The following is a 15,464-nucleotide window of genomic DNA, read 5'->3' as shown; positions in this document are numbered from 1 at the left end:
CAGTAAGTTACCGTCCCTAAGACAGGACTAAGGAAGAACATCGTTAGTCATGATACAGTAGAAAGAGGCTCATTAAAACTTAAAACATTTCGTTTTGTATCAACAACTTGGATAAATGATCATTAAAACATTTTAAACGTGAATTCTGATTGCTCAACAGGTTACTTTTTTTCTGGTTTGTATTGCTTTGAATTTTTCAAACTTGACTGTACTTGACTGTATTAATGTAGGTTTTGGTGGGTCATGAATAAGAACGGAAAGTGCCAAAATTTAGGACACTTTCAATCATTGAACAATTCCATGAATAATAATCATATTACAGAAAAAAAAATTCAAAATGTTTCCTATGTAATCTATAAAAAGTACTACTGAGGCTTGAGAAAGAAATTTAACATATTTTTTGAATTATTTTTTTTTAATTAAATATTATATATATCGTTATACATTTATAATAACGAATAATTTACTAAAACATAAAGAAACAAAAGAGAATTGACTCAAAAATTCTGACGTCTTTTTTTTTTCGCGTAGTACGCACTGCTTTTGGACATTCAAGCCTCATCGGAAAAAATGTATGTGATGTGAATTATCTGGACAATTAAATAAATAAATAATTAAATAAAAATAAATAAATAAAAATAAAAAATAAATAAATAAACTAATTTTTGTTTTTTCTTTCTCAGTGCGAATGCAATAACCGTAATGTGGGAAACGAGAGTAATGTGGGAACTCTTATTATTAAGCATAATTTGAAACTAGAAAAAACTAATGAATTTGATTTTAATAATAAGTGAAAGTAATAAATATTTTTGTATTATTTTGTTTTTATCTAAGTCGAGACGGCTTTGGAAATGCCTGATGTGTAACATTCAAATGTAAAATTGATTTGTACTTGAAAACAGGGGTGCAGCGAGGGGGTTTTGAAAATCAAAACCCTTCCCTGTGGGTTTTGAACACATAGTTTCCATGGTTTGAATACATACAGGAAATCCCAATAAGGTACTTCAAACGCATAAAAGGACTGTTTTAACTTTTCCCCACCCCTTCAGAAATTGAATTCTGGCTACGCTAGTGCTTAATACGGCTACTGGGGAGGTAAAGGGCAGTATCTACAGAAGTGAAGTTTTCAGATATTTGAAGAAACGTGTTTTGAATTCCATACTAGCAATAGGGAAACGTTGGAACTGAACGCTTTTTTTTCATGTTTTGTTTTACGTAAAATAAAATGCAAAAATGCAAGAAAAAAGAAAAATTTGCAGACACTTCTCTTTACCTTCCCATGTCAGTATAATATAATATTTTAACTTCTAAAAATTTCTTATAGCTACAGAGTTACAGCTAATCATTAAGAACATAAAAGGAATGCTCTGTAAAAAAAATAATAAAATGCTCCTCAAAAAAGGAGGACAAAACCAAAATTTAAAAAAATGCATGTGGACGTAGTGTGTCATCCTGAAAATGAGGACGCGTCCTCATAAATGTGGACATATATGTAGTAACCCTAGGAAAAGCATGTAGTTCCACTTTGACTCTAAATGCATTTTAACAAGTTTTATCAATTTTTATGAAAATTTGTGGACATAGTTTTACCATGTTGGCTTTAATTTTTATAAAATCCATTTGCTACTTTGCTTTGCCGTGGATACTTGTTAGTACTTTTGTATGCATTGTTTTATGGCAACTAAAGTACGTTAAAAGATTCACTATTCTTTTTCTCTATTGTCTATTAGTTGAAATTCACTTTCTTTAAATATCTTATCCAACATGAATGCTTTTAAGTTTTTTCTAGTAAACTGAATGTTGTTGTAACAAACAGAAACGTATTACAATCTCAAAACAAAACAAAATCTTCTTTCTTACTTGCCCACAAATAAATTTAGCATTATGGATAGCATTTCACTTCCTTCTGTTTCGACCTTTTTGAACCTACAACAAAAGCCTTGTTGTAGGTTCCAACAAGGCCTTACATTGGTATAATGTAAGATTGTAAGGCCTTGTAAGGGTACAAATAGTGGTTACATTTATATCCAGTATATAATACTGGATATAATAATATATATCCAGTAGTATAAATTATACTACTGGATATAAATTATATCCAGTAGTATAATTTAATAATTTTGAATATTAAGGAATAACAAAATGTTACCAGCTCTTTAAAAAAATAAAAAGAAAAAACATGGTAAAATGCAGAAGAATTTGAAGTTTCTTCGGAAAGAAACATATGTTGAAAAGAACCAAACTATTTATATTAGTGATTAATAATTCAAAAGTAGGGCTACGTTTTGGGCAATATATGGGATTAGTAAAGTCTTGTTCTCACTTGCCCAAAATGTTCCTGTTATTAGTTCCCCCGAAGCAATACTTTATGGGAAAAGTGAAAATTCTGCAGTACTTAACAAAAAAATTTAAAACAAAAATCAATATTGTATCAGCATCATCCATATCTTAATGAAGAAGTAGGCAATTTTACTTATTGTTTTTAATCAATATGATTTTTTATTTGTTATTACTGAAACTGAGCTATATCAGAAAAAAACTGCAAGAGTTTTGTAGGCGTAAATATTTTCCGTTTATTTTGTATTTAGTTATTAGTTTTTTTATTACTTTATTTTTCATTTATTATTATTATTGCAGAAAAAAAATAACATTAAGAGTAGAATAAGAAATTTCCTGCAAAGCATGCTTTAAATGTTTTTTAAAGTGCTATAATTTTCGGATTTTTTTTGGCTATATATATATATATATATATATATATATATAGGGGCGGACTGGCCAGGTCGGCTAGTCGGGGATCCCCGAGTGGGCCACTTATAGCAATTTTTTTATTGAATTTAATACAACTAAATTCACACCTAGCATTCTTTAAAGTGTTATAATGTAAAAAAAAAGCATGTAATTTGTTTACTCTATGCGAAAATAGCGTTTGGAAACAGATTTTTTTTTTTTCCATCCTAAGCAGGGACCAAAGTAAATAGCAGAGGTTCAGAAGAAGCTTTCCTCTCTTATCAACTTTCTCTCTAGTTTTTAGAGCTTTGGGGGCCATGACTCCCACATTGAGGAAACGAAAGGAGGCCAGATAAAATGGGGTCCGACACGGCATGAAAAAGGGCCCGTGATGAAAAAGGAGCGTTAAAAACTTATATTTGTACATCTATTAACAAAAACTAAAGGGGCCTGCACACCATTAAACAAACGGCCCGGCCTTTCCAATACATGGGCCATGCTTTGGGGTGTTGATGCAATGAGCAGGGGCATGCACAAGGGGAGAGGGGAGGGACGCCTGTTATCCCGGTTCCGAGCGTGAAAGGGGCACGAGATTTTTTAAATGAGAGGTGAAATAAATGTAGGGACGTAGGGGTAAACAAGATGGAGGGGGCCCGTAAAGGTCATTTGTGATGGGCCCCAAAATGTCTGTGCACGCAGCTGGTATTTACTGATTGTGACAGATTCATTAAATGCTGCCAGTTGGCAAGATATTTCATTGTTCTATTGTAAATTTTCGCTATACGAGTACTATTATTATCTCATAATCGCATACGGGAGAGCAAATCTGGACTACGATCGGGGCGTGCACAGAAATTTTGGGGCCCCTCACAAATGACTTCTCCGGGCCCGTTCCATATCGTTTACCCTTGTATTTCACGCCTAGTTAAAAAATATTGGGCCCCTTCAGGCTCGGGCCAGGGCCAACAGGTGTTCCTTCTTCCCCGCCCCCCTCTTGTGCATGCCCCTGAGGGGCGGATACACAAATAGTTTTTTTAAGGGGTCTAAAGGAATTGAAAAGCTCACCCCCACCCCCCATTTCAACTTCTCATAATGAAGTTTTCAAGACTTTGTTTTCAACTGTGTTTGATTTTTTTAAACTTTTTTTTTTGTTCAGGATCCTTTAAGACGAATTAAAGTACTTTTAAGTACATAAATACTATGCACTTTTCTATTTTGAATGTGGAAGTAAATTATCTTTAACATTTCAAACCAATTAAACACTAAACGCTACATTATTTCACCGAGATGCTGTAAAATGAGTGGTTTTAATTAGGAACATTTTCATAATGATTATGACACATGGACAAGGTTATTAAACAAACCCATACATCATTTGAGTTTTTTAAATAAATTGATATTTTAACCATTAAATATTATGTAAATAAGAAAATGATAACTTTATATAAATAGGTTTTATTCAAGAATTAAAATGTTACTTCTTTGAGAATTTCAAAGAGTTGCTGATTTGTTTTTAAAAATTTAAACACTACATGCCGTTTCAATTAATATTATGATTTTGCCAAGAAACTATCATCTGAGGCAGTGAGAAGCAAAGGGATGTGGACATTTTCAAGTTTTGAGTAAAACGCGTTTAAAGATAACATCCTAGGTAGGCTTTCATTGAATTATTTTTTCTAAATCATGCTGTATAGCAAAAACTTCCACGGCTACTAGTACCATCTCTTGCCCAAAACCAGAGGAGAGGTTCACCTACCATGTGTACTGGTTATGTCCAAATTTTTAATTTTGCCACTAACATCCCTTAGCTTCTCATTGCCTCATATGATTTATTTTATTTTTCATTTTTTATTAGCTGAAAAAAAAAATCTTTTATCTCGCAAATAGCTTCCGGGATTAAAACGACGACAAACTAGACACATCTTCACGCATTTTTTTTAAAAGTCAATTACCGATTCCATCAAAAGAGAATTTATAGACGAATCGCGGTGCATTACGTTCCTTTTAGTCCGAATCCAGCAAGTTAAATTGGCGCTGTGATCCCTGACTCTAATATTACTTCTTTAGAAAAAAAAATGCGTTTATTCAAATAAGATTTGTGTCTTTTGTGTTCTTTTTAAATAACTGTAAAACTGTTCTTCATGTTATATAGAGAAATCAGTTTTAAAAACAAATGATTAGTTAAATTAATTTTTCCTTTTGGGGGTGCCCGGGCCCCCTGTCCCCCCCCCCCCCTATAAAATCCGCTACTAACTACCATAAACTGAATCTGAAACAGGACAAAATTTCGACTTAAAAGGGAGAGCTCCTGAATATTGGCGGAATTAGGACTGAGTTCGGAAGGAGGGGGGGCTGCAAGTTTTTTTTTTTTTTTTTTTTTTTCTTTTTGGAGCAACATTAGTTGTAATCAGGGCCAGATTTAGACTTAACGGGGTTCCTAAGGTATTTCAGGTATAAGGTCTCTTTGTAGTCCTAAAGTCACCAGCGATAGTCTTCAGTATACAATTGAGGACTTTGATGCAAGAAACAGTTTAAACGCCCCAACTTGTTCCTTTCTTAAAATTCATTTTTACGTGTGGAGAATGTAGGTGTTTCAACTGGTGCAACAACGAGACACAAATGTAAGATTAGACCTCTGCTTTGTAGTCAAGTATATGGGAAAGATAATAAGCCTTTCTATCGGACAGTGATGAATATTTGTTGGTCTTAATAAAAATGAATGAGTCTGGACTTACCTGGTTTTTGCATCAAGGCCCTCATTTGTGTTTTTCAGATTTAAATACCAAAAAAATTGCCAAAGTCCTCGAACCTTCGCCATTCCCTTAAAGTCACTAAAGGTCGCTTAAAATTTTATTTATAGAAATTTCCGTGGGAGAGCTCCGTAAATCTTTTACCTGCACAAGAGCCAAAAATTGATTTCAGTTTCAGGAAAAAATGCCCAGAGGGAACTGGTGTTTCCCTTAGACCAAAAAAAAAAAAAAAAAAAAAGGGGCAGTGCGCTTTCAGATAAATGAGTAAGTTTTAAGAAAAGTTTTGTCAAATAAAAAAGATGCTTCTTTTACTTTTTGGTTCAAAGTTCAAGTGTTTTCGATAGTAATTATTTTTGAAATTTGAAAAGCTTTTAGTTTTAAAGGTAGTGCAAAACACATTCAGATATATTCTAATAAGATTCTTGTGTGATTAAAACGAGGAAATGACGTTTCAAGGATAGGCTTGTGTGAATCTTGACCTTTTGAAAAAAATTCGCTTTTGTGAAGTTTTGTTTAACTTTTAAGGGGCAAGGAGGGTTGTTTAAGTTTTGGGTCAAAGGTTAGCTTAAAAGCGGAAGGGCGCGGCGCCCTCCTAAAGAATCTTGGAGAAAACACTCGGAAAAACTCCCCCCTTTCCTTTCAATGTTTCCATTATGTTTTTAAAGTTTCATTGTCGAAAAATTCCGAAGTGGAGTCGCTGGATTCCTTGTTGTAACGAAATGCAGTTTAAAGTAAGGTCGAGTATACTTCAGAAATTTTAAATGTTTCCAAAAAAGATCACTGAGCAACTACTCTCTCAAACGTGACCAAAGATAGTTTTGAGTTTTTTAATAGTTCAAATTCGAAACGTTTTCGTTGGGAGCTTCCGATACTTCCCTGTTCGATTAATTTTACCATGCGTAGCCTAAAACTGCATTTTTAAAATTCCCATTTCGGAGAATTTCTGAGAAGAGCCCCCGACATTCTATTGTAAACATAGATAGACTAAAACAGACTTCAATTTTGAAAAAAAAAAAAACTGTTAAGAAAACAAAATCGTGGGGGAATCCCTTCTTTTCCCACTCGTCTCACGTTACCAAAAATTGCAAAATTGCTATTTTTGACATCAACTTTGAAAATATCGCTTTATTTTACGTTTCACAATTTTCTTTTTTCAGAACTTTAAAATAGTTGTATAGAACTATAGTTGTAGTATAATGTCTTTGCTCGACTCAGAAGAATCGAGATCCGGTACTGTAACTTTTTTAATTTACGAAGGTGGGCCGAAATATTCTTTTGCCGACTGGGCCAAAGTCAGCCAGTCCGCCCCTGTATATATACATATAGATAGATAGATAGATAGACAGATAGATAGATACTTACGTGCAACATTTCTCCTTATCGAAAATTTAGTGTTTATCTACTTTATAACATTTTGATAATTAAATTAAAAAACCAGATTTTATAGCTTTGGACCTAGAAAGTTAGTCAAAAGGACTAGAGAAAAAAGAAAAGAGTGGAAAAGAAAAAACTTGCACGTTTTAGAAATCATCTCGATTTACGAAAAACTTTTTGTATATCTAATTAGAGCTTGTTTTCAGTTAGCAAGAGTTTGCGAATGCAAAAAGTGTACAGTTAGACTGAATGTCATAGTTGGTTAACCTTGTGAAGCTCTCATTATAACGTTTGGTATCCGAAATACAAATGGTATCTTTTTTTCTTTTCCTTTTTTTTCCCTTTATATCTTTCTTTCTTTTATTTATTTTCTTTTTTAATGAAAAAAATCAATTAAGTGCCAACGTTGAAGTTCACATAAACAGTCGAAAAAAAAGTCGAGAAAAAAATCAAGCCGTTGCGGTAGTTAAATTGCATTGGACGGGGAGTAAGTGTTAATAATACCAAACTGGTGCATTAAATAATAGTAAAAATTACAAAAATCCTACAGTAACATTCCTTTTAAATTTTAACATCATAGTGCCTAGAAGGAGTAGTGTGCCGACCGGAGCTTTTTCCCCCCGCGTTTCTTGAAGACAAATTGTATGAAAACCGCTAGAGGGCAGTGCGGTCGAGATGCACGTTCAATTTCGCGGTGTTTACATTAGTAGACGCGGGATTTTGTTACAGTTTAGTTCCGCGTTTCTCTTTTTTACCTTTATTTCGTGAATATTTCATGAAACAGCGTTTAAGGCTTTTAATGGAGGCATCAAAGTTGAACATTAGAAGCAATCAAGATTCATCTTGTTTCGCTTTGTTTTTCTTGTTTTCAGTTTTTAAGGATACATTTCTTTCGCTATTTTACATATACATATGAGATAAAAGATAAAAATACATAAATATTTTTTTTTCTACAGTGATAACGTTAGATTCAAAAACTACTTCTATTTTGATAATTATCGACAACGAAACCGTTTGCTGACAGGTTCTAAAGAACGTTATAAAAATAAGCAAACTAGCAGTTTGACGTTGATAAGTATTACCGAAAATTCAACAAATAATCAAGTCAGCTGTTTGCCAATTGCAGTTATTTGCAAATTAGTATGTAGTTATATATGCGATCGGAGCAAGTGGCCCTATTATTTTTTTTTAATGTAAGGAAAGTCCTTGAAAAAAAAAAAAAAAAAAAAAAAAAAAAAAAAAAAAAAAAAAAAAAAAAAAAAAACCAGGCCGGAGTCGGTAGGTTTTCAAGCGACTCCGACTCTTCGACTCAGATTGAGAATCCCTGATAATTTTAATTAGCTTCAAGAATTTAGAAACAGTTTCATTTTGAAACTAGCGGTACCCGCACGACTTTGCCCGGAGGAGAAAATTAAAAGGTCATTTGATTAGTCTGTATATTTACAAATAATGGATGATTTCTCGCCACTTGGCTATGTTCATTCGCTCTTCCAATGTTACGATTCCACGTCATGATAATTTCGTAATTTACTCGTCCATCTTATGATAATTTTGCTTCGGAAAATGTTCTTAAAATTGAAATAAAAAAAGAACAAAAGCGAATTTTCGAAAAATCGCTTCAAGGTGCACACCCCCATGCTACAAACTAACTTTGTACAAAATTTCATGAAAATCGGCCGAACGGTCTAGGCGCTGTGCGCATCAGAGATCCAGACAGAAATTCGGACAGAAATCCAGACAGAGAGACTTTCAGCTTTATTATTAGTAGAGAAATAAGAGGCGTGCAGTTATTGAATACTTAGGGGCCATTCATTAATTACGTAAGGATGATTTCGGCAATTTTTGACCCCCTCCCCCCATGTAAGGGTACGTAAGATTCCATTTCGTTTTTCAAAATGATAAAATAACAAATCTTGGAATCGTTATTAAATTTACATTATTAAATTAAACCTTTTGCGTAAAGAAATAGTTACTGAAAAGTTAGAATCTAAACTGAATGTTTTTTCGATTTTTTTTTTTTTTTGATGTAATATTAATTACAAATAAAACATGCCATACACAATGCGACTCTTTTATTATATTTTACACTATTTTTTTTTTTTTGTAAAACAAATAAAAAAAACATCTTATCCTAACACGTTTCTTACCTTCCAGACGCAAATAGAACATAATCTCTGACAAATCACTTGACCGCGCAATTTCTAATGTGAAATACCGACTTGGAAAATATTACGTAAGAATTAGTTTGCCCCCCCCCCTCCAAGTAAGGGTACATAGAGGCTTTTCCAACCCCCCTCCCCCTCGGGACCTTAATTATTTAATGAATGGCCCCTTATAGTCTACTATTTTCATTGAAGATAAATTAGCATAAGGTAATTTTATATGCTTCAAAAAATAAATGAACACCCATGTAACAATTAGCACTTATTACAGAATTTGTCTTTTGCGCAGAAATAAGTTCAATCCGAAAAACGTGGCTTTTAAACTGCAATATCAGCATGCAATCCCTGATTTAAAACGAGTCTGATTGAGGAGCATAACGTACTCCTCGAGCGCAGCGCCATCTGGATTTTCCTCAGATCTGACCTCACTTTTTCCCCGTCGATCGGCACACTACTCTTTCTAGGCACTATATTTAACATAAATAAATACCAAGCTCCCACATAACGCATCGTAATGTGTTGCTATAAGTATCTGTTTCAGGACATTGAAATTGAAGAATTCTTTCGGAAAAGTATGTTAAAATTCTGGAAGTCAGACCGAAAACGGCATTCAAAACATTCATTTTTGTTTTCAATCACAATGCGTTTAAACGCAGGATGCAGTTTAAACTAAACAACAATGAATCAACATGCTTCGAAAAAATTTAATCCGCCTTCAAGTTCACCAAAGAAAGGAAGACGAAAAGTGAAAGACAAAGCAACTTATAGGTGTGACCTAGAAGACAACGAATATTTCTGAAAACAAACAGTTAAATGAAATGAACGTAGCTTCTAGCTTCACATTTACGGTCGTGGTATCAAAAGATATTAGGGTCCAGGCCCGGACTGGTCAGGTCGGCTAGTCGGCGATCGCCGAGGGCCCCCAGGCTAGGAAGGGCCCCCAAGTGAAGCGAAAAAATATTTGTAGCAAAAAATCATATTACAATTCTTTGATTTCCTTGTAACTATTTCAATCTGTTTCCTTATACGTTTTGCCAGGATCAGGGCCTGATTACTGAATGGACCAATTAGGCTGTGGTCTAGGACCCTTGCTTTTTAGGCCCCCCCCCCCCCAATGGCTAAAGTTGTTTTAGCTAATGACTTATTCCTATTCCTATTCAGAGTCACAACTGACTACAACTGTATTTATGTCGAGGATTGCATACTAAGTGCCTTGCCTCCATTATTTTATATACTGATAGATGGCAGCACCATCACCGGATCGAACAGTTAATGAGAATTTAGAACTAGTCCAGGAGCTAATAGCTACCTGGTGCTAGCACCCCCAGAGGTATCGTTTCACTTGGAGGACATTGAGACCACGAGAGCTAATGACTTAAAGCAAGATTTGACTGGATAGTGGCTCCAAAAAATCTTTGCTTAGAATCTTTCTATATCTTAATCAGGCCCTGTCCGGGATGCTTTTGATCACTCTTTCTAGTTTTATACAAATAGCACACTGGGCCTAATTAAAGCAAGGCAGGGCCCCGGGGCAAACATTATTTTTAGGTTAGGGGCCCCTACGGCTTTAAATTCTCTGAATTGGTCTCGTAAACAGGGCGAGATTACCAAATAGGCAACTTAGGAATCGCCAACGGGCCCCCAACAGTAATGTTCGGCCTCCCTGCAAAAAATCATCAGGGCCCCTAATCGCCCACTGATTTGCCCCCCCCCCCCCCGCTAAAAAATTAAAAGAGTGGTTGTTTGTTTTTGTATGCTTCAATATTTCTACCTAAATTTTGAATTCATTTGTTTAAATATTTTTATAAGTTTATTATTATTTTAAGGTTTTGAGTAGTTATGTGGGACTTTAAATCCTGATTTTTTGAATGCCCATTTCAATTTTAAGTTATATGCAAAGCAATATAATTTATAAACAAGTAAACAAGAGTTTCTCAGGACTTAACAGTATTCTAATAATAACTGTTCTCCTTTGTAAATCTTGGTTTTGAAAAAGGTATTCACATTGTATGGAATTCATATTGATTTGGTAAATGATTTAGCTTTCGTTCTGTATTTCTTGTAAGGTTGAGGCATGTTTTTTCGATTTGAGGGTTTTCTTTCAAATATTTCATTTTCTGTTGTCTGTTTGAAATTTTCTTTTTTGTCGTTTTTGTCTCATTAATTAATTTTATTTCATTTTTGTTTATGTTGATGATATTTAAGGTTCTGTTCTGTGATGATCCGAAATTCACAGAATTTTTGTTTAAGTGAACTGGTCAAAAAATGTTTTCGTGAAAATACTTCTACCAGTTTTCACGGCATTTTCGGTTAATTTTTGAATGCTTTGAATCCGTTTTTTGAATTTCATTTTATTCCTCTATTAACTGGGATGTTTAGAGGTGTTGTGTGCCTTTTATATAAGTTGAGATACAAAAACATTAACATCAATCTTTTGATCAAGTTAAATTTTTGTTTTCACTCTTTTAGAACTGATAAGACTATAATTAAGAGATTCAGGGGTGCTCAACCCCCCTAAGAGCAAGGGCGCACCTCCCTAAATATCACGAAGAACCCCCCCCCCCCCCCAAAGCAAGAGCCCCCCCCCCAGAAAAGTGAAAAATATCCCTTAAAACAACCCCCTAAAACTTATTGGCGCAGTCTGCGCCATGACCCCCCCCCCCCCTCCCCAAATGTATGGGTACCCCTGAAGAGAGATTTTAAAACTTTGCAGATTTTTCATGCTTTCAGTACACATATTTTTTTGTCTTTTTAAAAATGTGTTTAAACGTCACTGTTGCACAGTTTAGCTGCTCCTGGGTTAATATGTGTTGAGTTTCGTTTTTTCTTCAAATATTTACGAAAACATATTTTCAACTTTTAAAATTTCAACAAAGGCATTGGGGGCCCGATTAAGATATCGAGGAGTCGTAAGCCAATTTTTTTTTTGGGGGGGGGGGGCTGTATTTAAACTCTATCCATTGGCTAAAACAATTTTAGCCGCAAACTAAAGTAGTTTCAGCCATTTGAGGGCCCCTAAATATCGGTGTCCTAGGCTACGGCCTAGTTGGCCTATTCAGTAATCAGATCCTGGAGGTGTTTAGGTGTTCGATTCATTTTTAAAAAGATTCTTTGGTTTCTCGGACCGTGGGTCCCGTGCCCTCCCCCCCTCCCCTCCTCGCATTGCAGAGTCTGCGAGTACGCAGATCTCCTAATCCTAAAGTTGAAAAAAAAGTTATCTTTTGCAAATTCCAACAAATAAAATTTTAACGAACTTTTCTTTTCTCCCCTCTTTCTCCAAATGTACTACCGACGCCTCCGGGGGTGTCGGCTGTCTTTGTCAATTGGGTTCCACGCATGGTTAAGTTACTCCGGTGACAGGAGGAACTCCTCGGAGAGTGATGTCAGCTTTTGTGATCCAGCCGCTAAAAGTGCGTTTCTCCACGTTTCTGCAAATTCCTGTCAAAAACATGAGATAAGACAAGGACTGTGGAATTTGGGTATGGATGATGGCCGTGTGAAAAAAAACTCGAACAAAAGAGAAATGCAGGTGTAATAAAAATAGGAGTAAATAAAAACTTCATGACTTGTTCAAGACTCAATGGGTTCATGTTGATTGTTTTAGTGCCTTATCTCCTTTTGCTTTTAATCCAGTAAATGGGAAAATTGAATGCACATGGAAATCTTTCCGATAGGGTCCGACCGGATATTGACCATAAAACTATTCCACGTGAGGTTCTGTCTTCTGCAATCTGCATTATACTAAGACAGTTGAAGGTCTGTATTTTACTTGCGTGCAAGCCAACTATAATTTTTGCTATGGAAATTAAAAGATAGATACCCTGGGACAAAATAGTGACAAGATGAAGCAAAAAAAAGGTATGATAATTTTTCTATTATTAAGGCAATGCTTTAAGCTTAAAATAGCGTGTGATAAAAATATCTCAGCCCCTTCCAACAGTGGCTCACCCACGGAGAGGATAAGGGGCTCCCTCTTAGAGACTAAGCTCACCCCCCCCCCCCATTAGGCCTAAAAATGCAGAATTTTGTATCTGATTTTCAAAAATTTCCCCCCGGGGGAGAACCCCCCAGACCCCCTAAAATTAGGGATATTCTATAGGCAATTTCAGAAGGCTTTTCCGAAGCACTTTTACGCAGAATATTTTCAATGAATTTTCTAAATTTTATGTTTTAACTTAGGAAATTTCAGACATTGCGATTTTATGAAGCATTTAATGGAGTCAAGATTATAGTATATTCAGTTGTTGCCTAGTTTGTTTTTAACCGTTAAAAAAATTATTATTAAGTCCAAGTCGGTTGCGTAAACTTCCCCCGAACACGGGGTACGTTTATGCATATTTATTTTGACACCTAACGTTGTTCTATTAGAGTGTTTTGAACATAATGTCTTACCATCGTTAAAATAAAGCAAATTTATTACAGACTTAATAGTGTATAAAGTGAAAACTGTGAACGGGCATGAAGACAGCACTACATGATTTCAAGGTATAAGATACGAATTTGTAACTCAATTAAAAAATAAAATTGTGATTTTCAAAACGCAAATAGTCTGGAAGCTAAAAAGTTTTGAGACAGTTTGGAGCGAAAAAAAGCGTCAGAGCACGTTTAGAAGTAAGCTACAGTATAAGAACGTGCGTAAAGGTGCTCAGACGTAAACGCGTAAACTTGCCCCGTCGCTAAGCTTGGATTTATTTTTAACGTGCAAAAAAAGTTAATAACATTTCAGTTCACACAAATACTATTCTCATAAAGGATAAAATTCTGCTAATTTTTTATATATTTGTTCTTTCTTAACTAAGTATTATTTATTCACAATAAGCTTCAAACCGTTCAACTCAAAATTTACTTGACTTGGTAGAAAACCGATAATTCTTTCTGCATGATAGACCGAAGCTCGACTGATGCTGAAAACCTTGTGAGGATATTTGCTAGAGAGCAGCATCAATCTGTGTTATGACTGTTGGCCCTCCAGTTATAATTCGTTTTGAAAAAAAGCGCACTGCGTAAACGTGCCCCGGTCTATCCTACCTGAAAGAGGGGGCCCAAGGCCCTACGCAAGGTTGGCTTTTTCCCGTCCAAAGCTTGTTTTTTTTCATCCCACTGGGAAATACTGGGAAGAAATGCTAAATACCGGGAAAAGTGGTAAATTCCAGGAAAAACTTCTAAATAACAATATGTAAGAAATATTTTGGCTATCTGAATCTGATGTGTAGAATGAAGGTTAGAAATAAATAGTTATTACAAATTCCCTTTGGGTTTTAAATTATCGTGTAAGAAAGGAATATAAATAAATAAGAATTATTGCATATAAGATAGCATAAAATTTGCTCACAATTTTTTTTATCAATAATTAATTTCCTAAATAAATATTTTTGATCACAATAAAATAAAATTTTTAAACTTAAAAATACCTGGGTCATCAAGAGAAGCAACAAATAATTTGTGCTAAATTTAAATAAAATTTGCAAAAAGTGTCTAAATTAGTGTTTTGTTATATGATGCTAGGATCCAATGTGGAAGTAGAAGACGAAATATATAAACACGATTATGATTTGTAATTTGTGTATTGTCTTTCAAGCTATTATTTACTTAGAACTCAATTTTGATATTTTAAAAGATTGTTTTGAATTTATATTTTTAATAATCAGTTTTTCCCGTGCGGGAAAAACATAGTATTTCCCAGGACGGTAAATATCGGTGGTGGGAAAAACCTTTTCAACCCTGGCCCTGCATCACAATCCTTCTCCACACAGTTTCCGCTTACAAGGCAAATAAAATTTAATAACAATAATAATAATAATAAAGAAAAAAGATAAACATTCAATTCAGAAATAATGAAAAATAAAATGACGCACCTTTAATAGATTTTGTAAAAATGGTATGAAATTTCGTTCTGCTAAAGGGTAAGTCAAGTAAAACTTCAAACACATGTTTTTTATACTTAAATTTAACTTTAGTTTTATTCTTTAACATGTCAAAAAAGAAAAAGCAATTTTTGAAGCAATAACTTTCTCACATTTTCGCGGGAGAGGGCCCCCGGAACCCTCATACCAGGGGGCCCCTTTCCAGTACCTAGTCGACCACCCCAGAAGGAACCAGTCCGGGCCTGTTAGGGTCTTTGGTGATATGTCTTCAAATCAGTGGCGGCGCTAGGCGTCGGCGACGTCGGCGACTACCGACGGCCTCGCGCAAATAGGGCCTCGCAAAATTCTCAGCAGTAAATTCTCAAAAGTTTTAAGAAATTTCAGTGTTTTCAGTTGAAGCTCTTATTAAATGCAACAGACACAAAAGTAATCAAAATAGTGCGTGCACCGGATACTGCACAGAGCCAGCTTTAGCAAATGCGGGGCCCAATTCTGTAGGAACCTGAATTTAAAATATTCACTAGCTACAGTTTATTAATCAGCTAACTCTATTCCCCCCCCCCCCACCCCGTTCTATTTCTTTTCTT

The 15,464-nt window shown here is 34.9% G+C and overlaps 1 protein-coding gene across 1 annotated transcript in view; it reads right to left on the bottom strand.

Moving 5' to 3' along the window:
• LOC129219454 (cuticlin-1-like) overlaps positions 1-15,464 on the bottom strand; it is a 131,350-nt gene that overhangs the window by 106,370 nt on the left and 9,516 nt on the right. The gene's annotated exons all lie outside the window — the stretch shown is intronic.

Source organism: Uloborus diversus, chromosome 3 (genome assembly GCF_026930045.1).
Source record: "Uloborus diversus isolate 005 chromosome 3, Udiv.v.3.1, whole genome shotgun sequence".
NCBI classification, from domain to species: domain Eukaryota; kingdom Metazoa; phylum Arthropoda; class Arachnida; order Araneae; family Uloboridae; genus Uloborus; species Uloborus diversus.
This window is presented reverse-complemented; position numbering and strand designations above follow the sequence as displayed.